We start from the raw sequence: 4,771 nt of genomic DNA, 5'->3' as shown, positions 1-4,771 counted from the left end.
TATCACCCTCACCTTAACCTCCTTCCACCTATCGTATTCCCACCCCCCCTCCCCCAAGTCCCTTCTCCCTACCTTTTATCTTAGCCTGCTTGGCACACCCTCCTCATTCCTGAAGGGCTTATACCCAAAACATCGATTCTCCTGTTCCTTTGATGCTGCCTGACCTGCTGCGCTTTTCCAGCAACACATTTTTAAGCTCTGATCTCCAGCACTTTCTCTAAGAAGGACAGTTGCACAAGAATTTTAAATAGATTAACATACTGGCAGAGAGATGTGCTGAAGCTCGGGGACCCAGGGAGATATTGAGGAAAGAGATCAGTCTGAGGCTGGTACTGCTGGGAAAAGGAATAAGTCAGACAGAACAAAGTAGGACTAATAAATTAAAATGCATTTATTTCAATGCAAGAGGCCGAACAGGTAAGGCAGATGAACTCAAAGCGTAGTGAAAAGCATAGGACTGAGATATTATAGTTAATACAACGACATGGTTCAGGGATTGGACAGAATGTTCCAGGGTGTAGATACTGTAGGAAGGAGAGGAGGGAGAGTGTTTAGGAATAACATACTGCTGTATTTAGGGAGGATTTTCCTGGGACTGCTTCTTGGAATTTATTTAGGTGAAACTGAGAAATAACAAAAGGATGATCTCCTTATTGGGATTGCACTAAAGACACCCCCCCCCCCCCCCTCCCCCTCCCCCAATAGTCATTGGGAACTTGAGAAATAAATTTGTGAGGAGATCTCTAAGAATAATAGGGTGACTAAACTACAGGATTTTAACTTTCCAAACATAGGCTTATACTGCCATATGTTAAAGGCTTGGATGGACAGGAATTTGTTAAGTGAGTACAAGAAAATTTTCTGATTCGGTATGTGGATGTACCTGCTAGAGAAGGTGCAAAACCTGACCTACTCTTGGGAAGTAAGGCCGGGCAGGTGACCAAGATGTCAGTGGGGGGGCACTTTGGTGCCGGTGACTATAATTCTATTAGTTCTAAAATAGTGACAGAAACGAATCTAAAACTTGAAGTACTAAACTGCCAATTTTGACAGTATTAGGCAAGAACTTTCAAAAATTTAGCTGTTTATGTTTTCAGGTAAATAGACTGCTGGAAAATGGGACACCTGCAAAAATGAGATAATAGGAGTTCACAGATGTTCCTGTTACTGGTAAGGCTGGTCATTGTAGGGAATTCCAGATGATTATAGAAATTGAGGCTTTTGTTTAACAAAAAGGAAGCATATGTCAGGTACAGACAGCAGAAATAGAGCGATTCCCTCAAACAGTATAAAGTTGACAGAAGTACAGACATTAAGACAGAAATCAGGAGAGCAAAAAGGGGACATGAGATAGCTTTGGCAAATAGGGTTAAGGAGAATTCAAAGGGATTTTATAAATATATTTAAGACAAAAGGGTAACTAGGGGGAGAATAGGGCCACTTGAAGATTACTGAGGCCACCTATGTGTGGAGCCAGAGGAGATGGGGGAGATATCACATGAATATTTTGCATTAGTGTTTACTGTGATTACGGAGGTGGTGGTGCTGGATGCCTTAAAACGCATAAAGATAAATCCCCAGCACCTGATCAGGTGTACTCTAGAATTCTGTCACAAGTGATTGCTGGCCCCTTGCTGAGATATTTGTATCACTGATAGCCGCAGGTGAGGTGACAGAAGACTGGAGGTTGGCTAATGTGGTGCCTCTATTTAAGAAAGGTGGTAAGGACAAGCCAGGGAATGACATGAGTGGCAGGCAAGTTGTTGGAAGGAATAATCAGGGACAGGATTTACGTGTATTTGGAAATGCAAGGACTAATTAGCGATAATCATCATGGCTTTGAGAGTGGGAAATTGTGTCTCGTGAACTTGATTGAGCTTTTTGAAGAATTAACAAGGAGGATTGACAAGGCCAGAGCAATGGACGTGATCTATATGGACTTCAGTAAGGCATTCAAGGTTCCTCATGGATAGACCGGTTATCAAGATTAGATCACGAAGGTGGGAGAACTAGCTATTTGGATACAGAAGTAGCTCAAAGTTAGAAAACAGATGGCGTTAGTGGACGGTTGATTTTCAGACTGGAAGCCTGTGACCAGCAGTGTGCCACAAGGTGTGGTGCTCAGTCCACTGCTTTTTACTTTTTATATAAATGATTTGGATGTGAACATTGGAGGTATGGTTCATAAGCTTGCAGACAACACCAAAATTGGAGGTACAGAGGAACCTCGATTATCCGAAGGACACGTGCAGGGAGTATTTTGTTTGATAAGCTGAATGCTGGATAACAGTTAGCCAAGAATCAGGACCTTGCTATCTGGTTCAGATAATCTGAAATTCGGTTAATTGAATGCCCAATAATCAAAGCTCCACTGTATAGTGGACAGCAAGGAAGGTTAGCTCAGAGTACAATGGGATCTTGATCACATGGGCCAATGGGCTGAGTGGCACATGAGTTTAATTTAGATAAATGTTCAAATTATCTAAATTAAACTTCATGTGCCACTCCTCAGCCCAATGGTGCTGCAGTTTAGAAAGGCAAATCAATGTAGGACTTACAAAACAAAACAGTAAGGTCTTGAGTTTTGCTGAACAGATGACTTTGGAGTACAGGTTCATAGTTCCTTGAAAGTGGAGTCACAAGGTAGATAGGACAGTAAAGAAGTCATTTGGTATGCTTGCCTCTATTGGTCAGTGCACCGAGTATATGACTTGGGAGGTAATGTTGCAGCTATACAGGACATTTGTTAGGTCACTATTGGAATATTCTGTGTAGTTCAGACCTCCCTGCTATAGAAAGGATGTTATGAAACTTGAAAGGGCTCAGAAAAGATTTACAAGGATGTTGCCAGGGTTGGATGGTTTGAGGTGTAGCGAGAGGATGGATAGACTGCAGCTAATTTTGCTAGAGCATTGGAGGCTGAGGAGTGACTTTATCAAGAGTTATAAAATCATGGATGGGGTAAATAGACAAAGCCTTTTCCCTGGGGTGGGACAGTCCAGAACTAGAGGGCATAGGTTAAAAGTGAAAAGGGAAAGATTTAAGAGAGACCCTAGAGGCAACATTTTCACACAGAGGGAGTGCATGGAATTAACTGAGGAAGTGGAAAAGGCTGGCACAATTACAACATTTAAAAGGCAACTGGTACGTATATAAATAGGAAGAGTTTAGAGCGATATGAGCCACATGCTGGCAAATACAACTAGATGTTGTTAGGATATCTCGTCGGCATGGACGACTTGGACTGAAGGGTCTGTTTCTGTGCCGTACATCTCTATGACTGTATGACTCCAAGTACATAGAGCGAAACATCACCTTCTCAACAGATAACAGGGCTTTGGGAATAATTGCTGCTATCTGTGGAGGAAGTAACAGAGTTAACGTTTCAGGGTGTAAAAATGAATGACACGAAATGAAAATTGTGCAGAATTTGATGGTCAGAAATAGAAGGGAAGTGAAGTCATACGAATGGACTCAAGAATTCCTGACTGTGAAAGATAAGAGAGCAGATGATTCTAGTAAGACCGCAGCAGATAGCCAGTAGATAGACAGCAGTGGAAAACTGATTTACATAAGATCTGTGCAAGTAACAGCAAAATACTAAAGAGAGATAAAATACATCCATTATTAGAGAGTGAGGAAATGAGATATTGCCATGATCAATGAGCACAGAGGTGAATCAGAACTATTTCAGTGTTTTGATCCCAGTTGTATGAACACTGGGCGAACGAATGTGCATGGACAGATCATAATCTTTAACGCAATGCTTCCTAACAGTGAGACTGCAACTGATAACATGGAGCTCTGACTGAGCTACAGGCATTTCTCCACTGAGTACCTGAAACGTTAACAATGGCAATTATAATGCCAGTCCTTTGCTTCAGCACTCTGTCAGCGTCTAGTGTCTCTCCCAGGAAGTACACGCCGTCTCTCTCACTCTGGGGGAAAATCATCCAGAATAAACATTTTCCTTGTTTTGGATTTGCTCTATGTAAGGCCTCTCCTTCTCGCGCATGCGTCCAGCTTGCCATCTACAAAGATGGCGGCCCCAATCGCTCCCCCGCGGATGATTGCCCCTAACAAAGATGGCACCGGTTGCTTGGGCCTATCACCGCCCGAGGCCCGCAGCCGTTTTTCTGTTTGCTACAAACACGGGACCGGGAGTTCAAAATATATGTTTTCGGAAAAGTACCCAAAATGTTATTAAAACCTCTCAGATGAAACCAGCAACACTTCCTGCTCTTCGCCTTATTTCACCATGTCCAACACCCCACGTAAACACCCGAGCTCCCCTTACAGCGATACTGCGCAGACGGACAGAGATGGTCACGTGATTTGCACGAGACCACCCCCCCCCCCCGATTCCCCTCGCAAGCTCCTATTGGTTGGGAGACAAGCCGATTCCGATTGGTCTGCCAACCCCGCCCTCTCTCCTCCTATTGGGCCGGAGCTGACATCAATGACATGCTGTGAAAGCGCTAGCTTTTGGAGCACTGCTCCTTTATCAGGTGGCTGTGGAGAATAAAATTATAAGACACAGAACTTAAAGCAAATGTTTACAGTGTGATGTAACTGAAATTATAGATTGAAAAAGACCTGGATTGTTTGTTAAGTCCCTCATCTTTTAGAATGACCACGTTGGTTTTAGTTCTTTAATGTATAGATCGCAAAACATTTTTAAAAGTTACATTCTCAAATGAACTTTAACAATTGGTGTCATGTCGGCCCAGATAATGCATAGAAGATGCGAGCTGCCCTGTGTGACACTGTG

General features: G+C 43.0%; 1 protein-coding gene across 6 annotated transcripts in view; it reads right to left on the bottom strand.

The window, feature by feature from the left end:
• The window catches only part of LOC122564685 (zinc finger protein 239-like), a 15,830-nt gene extending 11,492 nt beyond the window's left edge, over positions 1-4,338 (bottom strand). For 2 of the 6 annotated variants that reach the window (XM_043719787.1, XM_043719788.1), the window contains exons 1-2: positions 4,193-4,331; positions 3,839-3,938 (exon numbers count right to left, since the gene is read on the bottom strand). The gene's annotated coding sequence lies outside the window, so the exon portion shown is untranslated. Of the gene's footprint in view, positions 1-3,838; positions 3,939-4,192 lie in introns of all 6 variants that reach the window. The other 4 variants (XM_043719786.1, XM_043719784.1, XM_043719783.1 and 1 more) reach the window with 3 other exon arrangements.
• Between the last annotated feature and the right edge of the window lie 433 nt (positions 4,339-4,771).

This window comes from Chiloscyllium plagiosum, chromosome 30 (assembly GCF_004010195.1).
Source record: "Chiloscyllium plagiosum isolate BGI_BamShark_2017 chromosome 30, ASM401019v2, whole genome shotgun sequence".
Taxonomy (NCBI): domain Eukaryota; kingdom Metazoa; phylum Chordata; class Chondrichthyes; order Orectolobiformes; family Hemiscylliidae; genus Chiloscyllium; species Chiloscyllium plagiosum.
This window is presented reverse-complemented; position numbering and strand designations above follow the sequence as displayed.